This window comes from Pantherophis guttatus, chromosome 9 (assembly GCF_059756535.1).
Source record: "Pantherophis guttatus breed Tessera chromosome 9, ASM5975653v1, whole genome shotgun sequence".
NCBI classification, from domain to species: Eukaryota; Metazoa; Chordata; class Lepidosauria; order Squamata; family Colubridae; genus Pantherophis; species Pantherophis guttatus.
The window spans coordinates 6671333-6684952 of record NC_142071.1 but is presented as its reverse complement, the minus strand read 5'-3'; the positions used below and the strand labels follow the sequence as shown (position 1 = coordinate 6684952).

The window sequence follows — 13620 nt, the reverse complement described above, 5'->3', positions numbered from 1 at the left end:
CCTTTGTCTTCTTTGGCACCCTGCCAAAAGCTTTTCTTGGCAAAGCCCCACGAAGTTCAGAAACAAGAGATGCTGACAAGAAATAAATGTAGCAATGTTGCTTTCCTACAAAGAGCCCAAGAGCCTTTGCTGCTCTTTTAAGCTTTATGGGAGGGGCCAATCATCTCCTGGCCTTACTCCCGAGTCGTCCTTTTTGCTTTAGCTGCTCTTGCCTTCTGGCAGCTCTGCGCATGCGTGCACTAGGAACAGGCTCCTCCTGTTCCTCTACCTCTCTGCTATCCGCCTCTGGAGGCTCTGGAGTCTGTGCATCACTCCCAGATGACCCTGGTCCCATCTCTCTGCCTCCGACGCAGAGCCTTTGTCTGGGCTTTCCCCTGACTCAAAGACTGGCCCATTGTCCTCCCCAGCCTCCTCACTGTCCAACTCCGCTGCCAGCTCCGCAGGCTGCTGGCGGACCACAACAATTACATTTTAAAATACGTTGGTTCATAAGAAAGAAATAAGTGTTCTGTATATTAATATCTAGACCCAAAAGTACTTTTTTCAAAGGGAAACTGGACTTTGTTTTTCCTTAAAGACACTTCTCATCCAAGAAGCATCTTCAATTTTAAAGAAGTTTCTTCATCCAAGAACTGAAGAAGCTTCTTGGATGAGGAGCAAAACATCTTCAAGGAAAAACAAAGTCCAGTTGCCTTTTGAAAAAGCACCTTTGGGACAACCATGACCTGGATGACAGAAAATCTCCATAGACATTTAATATCTAGGACATTTATCTAATTAAGCATAGTATTTGATAGCTGGAGAAAATTTGCATTTCCTCCTATATCAATTCTCACATAGCAGCTAGCCACTATATATGATCCAATGTCTGACGAGGAGCACAGCAGTCACATTCAGGGGAAGATCCTCTGCCCCATTTAAACAGGATTTCTTGGCAGATGCCACTTAAGGTGCCAATCCTATTCAAAGTTTTTCAACCCTGGCAGGTAACATTGAAACCCACTAATTTTCATATCAGGTCAGTTATGCTTTTTCCAGAGTCTGGACTCTGACACAGAATCCCTTTTCATCCAACTCTGAATTGGAGATGCAGCAATCCGTAATTTTGTTGTCACGCTTTAAAATATAGAGAAAATTTGTGTAGAAAAGATTACCGTATTTTTCGGAGTATAAGACGCACCTACCTTTTTTGGTGAGGAAAAGAAGAAAAAGAAATTTCCCTCTGCCTCTGAGCAATTTTGCCTTGTTGCAGCAAACAGCAAATAGCCTGCTTTACTTTCAGTTTTGTTTTCAGCATAGCTTGATTAGCACAAGGAAAAAAAAAATCTGCTCCAGCAATTTACCTCTTTGCAGCAAGCAGCAGAGCCCTGCGCAAAACAGCTGAGAGCAAATCAGCTGAGAGTCGGGAGGCTGATCCAATCAACTTGTGATAATTAGGCTGTGCTGAAGCTGAAAGGAGCTGTTTTTTCTTGCTTTTTGCTTGCAAGGAGGTAACTGCTGCGAGGCAGAGGCCAAAGGGTGAGGGCCAGGGTAGGGTAGGAAGGGCTACATTCGGTGTATAAGACGCACCTAAATTTTCACCCCCTTTTAGGGGAGAAAAAGGTGCGTTTTATACTCCAAAAAAATATGGTATATAAATCCATCTACTAAGAAAATTACCAAGCCAGAGAGAAAGATACCAGCCCTATCTGCTTCTTGATTCTGCAGATTTTCTATGTCCCTCAAGGGATGGAATAATTTTTTTAAAAAAAGGAATGGAAAATTGGGTTTATATACTTAAGTAAATTGTAGTATTGTATTATTTGGTTAATCTGATCAAAAAAGAAATGGAGAAGAGGGAAGGAAATGGGCTATATATGTATAATTGTGTGAATATTAAATATTTATAATTGGAATAATGGAAATTAGGGAAAATATTTGAAATTATATTATGGTTAAATTGGAAAAATAGAAATGGAAAAGAGGGAAGGAAATGAATTATATATGTAAGTCTATGAAAATTAAGATTCATAATTGGAATAATGGAATCTAGGGAAAATATGTGGAAACTGATAAAAAAAGAAATGGAAAAAAGGGATAATTGTAAAACTGCTGAATAGTAAATATGATTGGAATGATGGAATATAGGGAAAATATTTGAAATTATATTGTATCGTGAAAAGGGAGTAATGGGAGAATATTTGAATAAGATAATTTAGAGTTAGCTTTAGATTTTAGAAAAATGATTGATTTCAATTTAAAGGGTTTCAATTTGAAAAAAGTAAAGAGAGGAGTGGAAAAAGAAAAAAATGATTAAGATTACAGATTAGGGCGAATGATAATATTGTTTATATATTTGAAGAAATAGAAGGAAAATAAAATAAAAAATTAGAGAGAAAGAATTCTATGGAGAGAAGTGAAATATATAAAATGGTGTTTGAGAAACGAAAAGCGGTACAAACTGTGACTCGGCCAATACTCTGTTCAGAAATAATGCATTGTTTGTTTGTTTGTATGTGTGTTTGAAAAAAATAAAAAACTTTCATTAAAAAAAAGAGATGGTTATTATTATGAAGAATTATTAGTCTTTTATAAGAGAGGCATTAAATCGTGGAAGTCAAAGTAGTATAGTTTGTATAGATAGAAAGATGCCATCATAGAAAGTGCGTTTTTCTAACCTACAATAATCTCTTTATATCCACACCTTTCTACTCTTTTACCTCATCCCGAAGATCGCACTTAGCTCCCGAATGGCATGTTGAGAACTTATTTCTTCCTTGTTGATCGTTGGCTGAGATCTCACAGGCGTGGAAAAATAAAACCGCCCTGCCTTACAATTCTCAGAGAGGATGGAAACAGAATTTAGAGCAAAAATCTAGAATGATCTGTGAGACAGAACAATAGTCTCGTAACCAACTGCCAAGCTCTTGCAGTGCCTCATATCCAAGTTAGTGACATCCCCAAAGATTCAAAGTTTACTGCAATGACAAAAGGGTTAGAGCAGTGATGGCTAACCTTTTTGCCGTCGTGTGCCAAAAGTGGGGGGGAGTGGGGGTGGTCGCGCCCACGCATACCCACACCCATAATTCAGTGCGCCCCCCCGCGCATGTATGCGTGACACCCCTGCGCTCCCCCCGCTTTTGGCACATGATGGTATGGTGGGCCCAGTAGGCCCGTTTTTCGCCATCCCCAGGCTCCAGAGGCTTTCTTGGAACCTGGGGAGGGCGAAAACAGCCTTCCCCATTCCCTGGGAGGCCTTCCAGAGGCCGGGAAAGGCCCATTTGCCAACTTCCAGTGGGACTGGAAGGCCCATTCTTTGCTCTCCCCAGGCTCCAGAGCCTTTCTAGGAGCCTGAGGAGAGCGAAAACGGCCTTCTCCACACACACACACACACCGGAGGCCAGAAATAGCCTGTTTCCTGACTTCCGGTAGGCCCAGAAGGCCCCAAAATCAGCTGAGCTAGGGCAACACTCGCGTGCCCACCGATATGGCTCCACGTGTCACCCGTGGCATGCGTGCCATAGGTTTGCCATCACGGGGTTAGAGTATACAATTTTAGAAACAAGGATACCATATGGATACAGATGTTCCTTTGATTTATGGTCCCAACAACTGGGACCATAATTTCCATTGCTAAGCAAAGTAGTTGTTCAGTGAGTTGCGTCTGATTTTATGACCCTTTTGGCCATGGTTGTTAAGCGAATCATTTGCGATTGCTAAATAATCATTGCGGTCATTAAGCGAATGCAGCTTCCCCCATTAACCTTGCTTGTCGGAAGCCAGTTTAGGAAGGTTACGAACGGTGATCATGCATGATCCTGGGATCCTGCAACACTCATAAATACATGGTGGCTCCTGACTACCCAAATTTTGATCCCGTGACCATGGGGATTGTGCAAAGGTCATAAGTTCAAGGATTAGTCATAAGTCACTTTTTCCAGTGCCGCTGTAACCTCGAACAGATGCTAAGCAAATGGTTATAAGTCAAGGACTATCTGTACTTTGGCCCTCATTTGTTGTTGTTAGTTGCAAAGTCGTGTCCGACCCATCGCAACCCCATGGACAACGTTCCTCTAGGCCTTCCTGTCCTCTACCATCCCCTGGAGTCCATTTAAGCTCATGCTTACTGCTTCGGTGACTCCATCCAGCCACCTCGTTCTCTGACGTCCCCTTCTTCTCCTCTTGCCCTCAATCGTTCCCAGCATTCGGCTCTTCTTCAGGGAGTCCTTCCTCCTCATTAGGTGGCCAAAGTATTTGAGTTTCATCTTCAGGATCTGGCCTTCTAAAGAGCAGTCAGGGTTGATCTCTTCTAGGACTGACAGGTTTGATCGCCTTGCAGTCCAAGGGACTCGCAGGAGTCTTCTCCAGCACCAAAGTTCAAAGGCCTCAATTCTTTGGCGCTCAGCCTTTCTTAGGGTCCAACTTTCACAGCCGTACATTGCAACTGGGAAAACCATAGCCTTGACTATATGCACTTTTGTTGGCAGGGTGATGTCTCTGCTTTTTAGAATGCTATCTAGATTTGCCATAGCTTTCCTCCCCAGGAGCAAGCGTCTTTTAATTTCTTGGCTGCAGTCCCCATCTGCGGTGATCTTGGAACCCAGGAAAATAAAATCTGTCACTACCTCCATTTCTTCCCCATCCCCATCTATTGGCCCTCATTTAGCAATGTGTAAGGTGGGGTTTTCCTACTGACTTTGATTTTTTTTTTTAATTGATCCATAGTTTATTGGAGAAGATGCAAATCACACTTATTTGTTACTACAAAAATCTCTGCTCCTGTTCTGCAATATTTTAGAAACAGTGATCCTCGTTCCCAGAAAATTCCATACATTAAATCCCAGGGCTGACACATGCTTCAGATTTACAGGGGGAAATATAGTTCTAGACAAGTGGAAAATTCACATAGCTCCTCTCGACAGTTCTTTAAACCAAGCCAATCTTCCTGGATTTGGGGGCTTGAGGCTAAAACATACGAAGAACGGTTGCAGGAACTGGGTATGTCTAGTTTAATGAAAAGAAGAACTAGGGGAGACATGATAGCAGTCTTCCAATATATGAGGAGCTGCCACAAAGAAGAGGGGGTCAAACTATTTTTCCAAAGCCCCTGAAGGCAGAACGAGAAACAATGGATAGAAACGAATCAAAGAGAGAAGCAACCTAAAACTACGAGAAAGTTCCTAACCGTGAGAACAATTAACCAGTGGAATGCCTTGCCTTCAGAACTTGTAGATCTGCTGCCCTGGGAAACAGCAAAGGACTGGCCCGTGGTGCCACTGCCAGCAAAAATAGAGCTCAGGAGGGCTGCGCGCGGCCCTCGCGAGCTCTATTTTCACTGGAAGAGTGTTGCAGGATGCCGTCCCAGCTGAAAACAGAGCTTGGAAGGGCCACAAATGCCCCTCGCCGAGCTCCGTTTTTGCTGGCAGAGGGTTGTAGGAGGCTGTCGCAGCTGAAAATGGAGCTTGGGAATCTGTTTTCGCTGGCAGAGCACTTGAGATACCACAGGCACCTCCGACATGAGTGACGTCATGTTGTCCACAACCCCCCTGTCCACACTCTCCCTGCCCCCCCTCCCCCGAGATTAAACTGTCAGGTTTCGAGGTCGTCTCAAATAAATTGCATTTCAAACAAAGTCTTTGAAGAAAACTCCCATTTATTAAGCACGACATTCTAAATCGACTCCATCGTAGCCAACACTGACTTCCAGACCCAAAACCTTCCCTTTCCGTTCCCCACTCCCCTGCACTCATTGGCCATCTTCCAAGTCACTCTACCCATAATCTACTGCTCCAGCTCAAATAAATTTCCCCCCTCCCATCCCATCTCCTAGGGGATATTATCTCCAGGGAAAATAAGTAGGTGAAAAGTCAAACGTCCCTTTCCAGACGCCTCCGCTTCTCCTTCTTATGTCAGCACTAGAGGAAATGCAGCTTGAAGTGCTGACATCAACACAACCCTGATGCGGCCCTCAATGAAATCGAGTTTGACATCCCAGGTCTAGGGCAGAGGTCTCCAACCTTGGCAACTTTAAGACTTGTGGACTTCAACTCCCATAATTCCAGGAATTCTGGGAGTTGGAAGTCCACAAGTCTTAAAGTTGCCAAGGTTGGAGACCCTTGGTCTAGGGTATTCTGCTTGAGCAGAGGGCTGGACCAGAAGACCTCTAAGGTTCCTTCCAACTCTTAATATTCTATGTTCTATGGATTCTCTGCTGCCCTATGGGGCTGCAGAGCAATCTCTGGAAAAGCTTTCTGGATTTTAAGATGTTCCTCACGCCTTTTTCCATCTGAATCCAAAAATGCTACACAGTCCCAATCCTATCCACATTCAATCAAAATGTCACAAAGATTTTACATCATCCCTTTACTGAATCTATGCTTCTCCCCTTGTGTGAGGCAGTGACTTCCCTCCTACACAAGGTGCACAAACTCATATGAACACAAAAAGACCGAAAGTGAGACTATAGCATATCATCTAAGGAGTCTCGTGAAAACTGGTGTGGTGAAGAAACTGTGTCGGATAAAAACTTGATTCTTTTTTTTATTATTATTAAAAAGTTTTATCAAGTAAAAACTTAATTCTTACGTGCTTTTCGAATTGTCAATCAGCACTGAGCAACTTATTATAGTACGTAAACAAAATTAAAACAGCAAAAATAGCCAACAATAAATGATATTCATCATAAAATACTCTATTCCTATGTCAAGGAATCATAATCCCATATAATTATATATATTCTGATGCAAGGAAAATCCCTCTCAAAAACCTGTTGAGATAACCGGGTTTTAAGTGCTTTCTTTAATCCCAATAATATTGCAGCAAGTCAAATCTTGAATTCTCCTTGTTTCAATTATCTCTGCATAGCAGGATGTTAAGAAATAGATGCTTAAACCCACAGGTTCAACTTTCATAACATTGAAATGTTATGAAATGTTCTGGATTGTGTCAAGGAAAACCAGTTCAATGTTTCACTGCAGATTTATTTTTTTTTAAAAAAAAATACATTTTAAAATCAACCATTAAAAACAATGTTTTCCTTTTGAAGTTCACCTTCATTTGCTACAGCGTTTCCCTTAACCTCGCTTTCAACTCTTATTTAATTTTAATTTGCTATCAGGGAAAAGAAGATGAGTTTGGTTTCTCAGATTTGGGTTTAAAAAACGTGTGAGAGCATATTAGTACAGCCAATGGAGCTCTTTCAAAGTATCTACAGAAGCAATTCTTCAACCTGGTGAAAATATGAATTATTGTATGACAGTCAAAGTCCATCCTACCTTGAAGGTACCAGATGAAAGAATTCTGAGCCAGAATTCCTAAAATAAAGTAGCAGTTCAAAACTTCTGATAAAAACCTTTTTTGGGGGGGGTTGAAGACTCCATACCAGCGGTCACCAACTGGTTCTCCATGGACCACTGGTGGTCCGTGAGAAACTTTTGGTGGTCCACAGAAAAATTATTTGCGTTTTTTTATATTGCACTAAATCAGGAGGTCCTCAAACTACGGCCCCTGAGACAGATACGTGCAATGAACGTTTGTGTTGCTGCAGAAAGTCTCCCCCTTTGGGGTCTTTTTGTGTGGGTCGGAGGGGGGCAGAAATTCCGACTTGGGTTCTGCTTCAGCCTCCTGGTGTGGGGCTTTGGAGAAGGCTGGAGGGAAGTGCTACTGGTGGCAAAGAGTCGGAGGGCTTTGTTCCAGTGGGACTGCATCATGGCCTGGAATTCTCGGACCATCTCAGCCAGCTGAGCCTCCAAGTGCTGGTACCTGGCCTTGCACTCCCGCAGGTCTTCTCTCTGTTTGGAAAGCCTATGCTCCTAGTCCTCAGCAAGGTGCTTCTACTGAGTCTCCTTCTCAGCCAGCTCCAATTTGAACAACTGTTGTGCCAACTCTTTCTTGTGGTGGCTGCCAACTGCTTCCTGTTGGGCCCCCAAGGAGCCTGGGCGGGGAGGCGAGGAGTGGCTGGGAGGGGAGGGGCGAGGAGAGGCTGGCAAGGGACCCCTTGACGTGAGTGACATTGAGTTGGCCACGCCCACCCAGTCACATGATCACCTAGCCACGCCCACCCAGCCAGTCATAAGGCAGATCATATGAGTAGTCCGTGGGATTTAAAATGATGAATTTAGTGGTCCCTGAAGTCCGAAAGGTTGGGGACCCGTACTCCATACATACTATGTTTAAGATGGATCAGCTTTTATGCTATTGTGATCACAAAGGAGTGGTTTCCTGCACCAAGGAAAGCATGACAACTTCTGGATTACAGCCTGTTTTTAGAACCTGCTTGGACCGCTTCCAATCCTCACTATTTTTTCCCAAGCTTTTTTTTTTTAATTTATTTTTAGATTTAAGGCTGGGGCGAGGAGGCAAAGAAGATGTCCTGTGTGATTATGAAGGGTGTGTCGAAGTTCTGGAATGCTGAGCCCCTTTCAGAGCTACAGGAAAACACCTGTCAACCCCAGCAAGCTGTTCTGCCTCTTCCATTCCTCTCCCGGGGCGTGTAGCATCCAAGCAGGTGCCCAAATAAATCTGTCAAGGGCAAGCTGACAGGCCCTTGGCAACACCCAAAGGCCGAGCAACTCCAACCATCTCGTCTCACAAATGACAAGTAGTTACGTAACCCATTTTAGCGAGGTACCCTGCAGCATGACTATTGCAAGGGTCCACAACAGGATCGTCGCGCCTCCAGGTTCCACGCATCAACTCTGGGATGGAGCTCCCAAAGGCCTTCAGAGGTTCCTAGCAAACTGTGCCATGATTAGACAGCACACAAACATGGATGGGAGCCATCCTAGCTACAACCTTTCAGATTTAACAGATTGACAGTTGGAAAGAACCCTGTAGGTCATTTAGTCCAACTTCCCCGCCCAAGCAGGAGATCCTCACCATTTCTGACAAAAGGCAGTCCAGTCTCTTTCTTGAAAGCCTCCAGGGATGAAGCTCCCACAACTTCTGAAGGCAACTTCTGTTCCATGGGTTGATTGTTCTCACTGTCTGAAAATGTCTCCTTTATTTCTAGGTTGAATCTCTCCTTGATCCGTTTCCATCCATTATTCTTTGTCTGGCCTTCGGGTGCTTTGGAAAATAGCTTGACCCCCTTCCTCCTCTCTGTGGCAGCCCCTCAAATATTGGAAGACTGCGATCATGTCTCCCCTGGTCCTTCTCTTCACTAGAATCATTTTAATGCAATTTAAATAGTAATGGAATCCAATCCCATGTACTTTCCATCTTACTTCACCCATCCCTTTGGAAATATATCTCCAACATGCCATTGAAATGGCAGCTGTGAAGCTCATCTTGGGAAAACTAGCACACTCTTGCCATATTTCTCTTCCTGTTTTGATGGGGTAAGGCAAAACAGGATCCCTTGAGTAAAACTGGAGAAAGGACGACTGTTAGCAGCAGAACTATAGTTCTACTAAGTGCAAGAGAAACTACACAGTCTGTACACACCAATATCTTCAAGGGCATCTCCTCAAGGCCTTCCACACTCCCTGGCCCATCTAACTTTGTAGTTTCTAAGATGGTTCTTCATTGAGTGAAAAGTGAAGCTGACATCAGAGGCAAAGAATCAGACCCATTCGTGCAGATTGCAGCATAAATGATTTATTGAAGCCTACACACAAGAATCTGGCCAACTAACAGTCTGCACAAAATTAGCGCTAGGTGAGGGTCAACGGAATTCAAGGGAGGCTGGATTTGGGTCTCTTGTGGCAATGCAAGGACTCTAAACTGATGACATGTTTAACTCCACCCCACCGGTTCTGCCTGCTCTTCTTCTGCAGATCCCAGCCTGTAAACAATCAACATCTAGTTTCATTCTCATTTCAAAAGATGCCTTATTTATTTATATCCTGCCTTTTTTGACAATTAACTCAAGGTGGTGGACATGCCCAGCACTTCTTCCTCCTACTATGTTCTCCACCACAGCAACTCTGGGAGTAGGGTTGGGCTGAGAGAGAATGACATGAGCCAAGGTTACTCAGCTGACTTTCATGGCTAAAGCAAGACTAGAACTCACAGTCTTTTGCTTTCCAGCCTGGTGCAATAATGTCCTATAACATCACCCTTATGTGAAAGTATTCCTCTGCGCAAAAAGGGATGTGGTGGCACAGTGGCTAAGACGCTGAGCTTCTCGATCAGAAAGGTCGGCAGTTCAGCGGTTCGAATCCCCAGCGCCGCATAACGGGGTAAGCTCCCGTTACTTGTCCCAGCTTCTGCCAACCTAGGAATTCGAAAGCACGTAAGAAATGCAAGTAGAAAAATAGGGATCACCTTTGGTGGGAAGGGAACAGCGTTCCGGGCACCTTTGGCGTTTAGTCATGTTGGCCACATGACCACGGAGACGCCTTCAGACAGCGCTGGCTCTTCGGCTTTGAAACGGAGATGAGCACCGCCCCCTAGAGTCAGGAACGACTAGCACATATCTGCGAGGGGAACCTTTATCTTTACTTTTATTCCTCTGCGCACCACTCTTACGTCCATAGCTGCCGAGAGGATACCACCCGGTAGTTAGAAGGTGAAAGAAATAACAGAAACAGAATTGTAGATATGGAAAAACCCACCATCCAGTTCCACGATGTACTTCTAACTTCTCCAGTATGAAAGACTATTAAACCATTCATGAGGAGCCTCTCTAGAGGCTCAAAAGATGCTCCACAAATGGAAAACCTACAAAATCTGTAGGTAGACAGAGATTGTAGATTCGTGGTTGTGTTCTTTTTCCTTATATTGCACAACATTGGAAAGGTGTGGAGATCTCTACAGATGAGAAGATAATAAAAAAAAAATACTAGAATGTGCAGAAGTGGATAGATTAAACACTTGAAATTAAAGAGAAGGAAGATAATACAGAATATTTTGAAACATGGGATTCGTTTTATCAATGGTTAAATAACAGAAACAGAAATCAGAACATTTATAAGAGAATTTTATCTATGTGGTGGATGTGCCCCAAGATAAAACAATATTGGAGTAAAGTAAGAATATATTTAGAAGAGATAACCATACAACATATAGAGATGAAGCCAGAAATATTTTTGTTAGGAATACTTCCAGGGATATATGACCAAATAAATAAATAAATAAATACAATATTTAATTATACATATTACAACAGTGGCAAGAATAATATATTATTATTTAATAATAATCCTTGGGGTGCCGTCGGTCAAACAATGTCGACTGGCGGCCCCCAGGGGGAGAGCCTTCTCTGTGGGAGCACCTGCCCTCTGGAACGAGCTCCCCCCGGAGATACGGACGATTCCGGATCTACGTACTTTCCGTCGGGCCCCCAAGACTTTTTTATTTCAACAAGCCAAGCTGGCCTAACTTTTCTAACTGTTTAATTTTAATTTTAAATGGGGGTATTTAAATTGTTGGGCCAAATTGTTTAATATATTTTAAATTGCTTTTAAATTTTTGTATTTTTATGTTTTTTACCTTTGGCTGTTCACCGCCCTGAGTCCTTCGGGAGAAGGGCGGTATATAAATTTAAATATAAATAAATAAATAAATATATGCACAAAATTGGAAAAATAATAATCCACCAACGGAAGAAAATCTGATTAGAAAAGTGCACAGAGATGGACAAGCTCACAAAAGAGCCTGGATAGTACAGTGGTCTACGCACCCTGTTATTAACACAGCTGCCTGCAATTTCTGCAAGTTCGAATCTCGCCAAGGCTCAAGGTTGACTCAGCCTTCCATCCTTTCTAAGGTAGGTAAATTGAGGACCCAGTTTGTGGGGGCAATAAGCTGACTTTGTATAAATATACAAAAAGTATGAAGGCTATTGCTTAGCGCATTGTAAGCCGCCCTGAGTCTCCGGAGAAGGGCGGCATATAAATCAAATTAAAAAAAAAAAAAAGAAGTACAAGAAAAGGAGGAAACAGAATACTATATGATATGGTATGAATGGTTAGAGGAGAGGTATAAAAGGCAAGGAAAGAGTAAATGAGGAAGATATAGGAGTTGAAATATAGTAACAAACAAGTGGAAATGGAATGGACACAGAATGTATGATTGAAATTGAGTACATTGTTATCTTTATGTATGTAAATCAATATTAGAATCAAATCATATGTATCCATGGTAAATTGAAGTAAGGGAGAAAAATGGATACGTAAGAAATGTTTACTGATGCAAAAATGTTGAAAAGAAGAAAATTGTAAAAATTTTTGTTTTTTTTTAAAAAAAACTGTTTAATAAAAATTATTTAAAAAAAGAAATTATAAGAGAAGGATTAATTTTACCATAAGGGTTTATTCTATGTTTATTATCAATACGATTTAGTATTAACAATTAAGTATTATTGTTATGTTGAGAAAATGTTATTATATGATCACTACTAATGAACATGATAATGATGACTATTGCTCAAACTAACTGTAACCGGACAACACACTGTTTATATAGACATTGAAACTGTTGCTCTTTCTTTATATAGTAAAAATAAAAATATATATATTTTTTTTTTGAAAAAAAGAAGAAGGAGGGGCAGAAAAGATCCTTGGGGGGCTAGAAAAAAAATCGCAACAAACACCACCACACTGGCTTGCCATCCAGAGTGCACTGATGTGCTGTGACAGCATTTGGAAATGGGCATGTCCAGTATGGATAAATTATTGTCTGGAATTATCTGCAACCAGTGGTGGGTTCCTCCCGGTTTGGTCCGGTTCGGCCGAGCCGGTAGCGGTGACGATATGACGTCACCGAACCGGTCCTCCCCCCCGCCCTCCCACCCCCCCACCGCCCCCATGTTATTCTTACCTTTTATTTGGTCCCACCCCCAATCTATTGCTGCCTCCTGAGTCCCAGCTGATGACTAGAGGGAAAAAAAACTGTTTAAACTCTTGCCGGGGGGCTTCAAAGGGCCGCCCTACAGCGGATCAGTGTTAAAAGCAAACAAATGAGTCGGGTCGTAAGTGCGAGGACTGGTCGTAAGTGTGAGGACCTTCCAGAAATGACTCTGACCAGCTAGCCACGCCCACCTAGTCACATGACCTCCAAGCCACACCCACAAAATAAGCCATGCCCACAGAACCGGCAGTAAAAAAATTTAGAACCCACCCCTGTCTGCAACATATGCTCAGCATCCCAGATCTGTCCTAAAAAGTTGCCCTGTTATTGTTTGAGGACCTATAGAGCTTTGACTTCATGCCTAGCTTTGCCAACCTCCAAAAACTTCATCTCCCTTATTAGAAAAAAGGAAGAGGAAAAAAAAAAAAAACACCTCCTAGGACAGCAGACTCAGAAATGCAGGGAGTTGGCTGCATACTTTAAATTCCCATGCAGTCTTATAACCCTCTCTTCCCCAGAGAGAGAGAGAGAGAAGGAGAGATCTTCTACGGGGAATTAGCAAGGCGCAAGAGGAGGAGGGGCCATTCCTGAAATCTTCTGGCATTTAGCTTTTGAAAGACCAGAAAAACTTGTTCATGACACAGCAATAAAGCAGAAATATTTCGTGCGAGGTTTCCTTAATCCCACTCCTGCAGGCAACAAAAGATTTTGGAATAAAAACAAATGTAAACCTCGACTGACAACAATTCATTCGTGAGTATTCAATGTTATGAAAGCCCTGGACAAAGAGAGACTTCTGGCCATTTTCACACTTATTGCAGCATTCCCTACAGACATGTGAACAAACTT

The 13620-nt window shown here is 42.7% G+C and overlaps 1 protein-coding gene across 7 annotated transcripts in view; it reads right to left on the bottom strand.

Moving 5' to 3' along the window:
• TACC1 (transforming acidic coiled-coil containing protein 1) overlaps positions 1-13620 on the bottom strand; it is a 98841-nt gene that overhangs the window by 37494 nt on the left and 47727 nt on the right. The window lies entirely within an intron of this gene.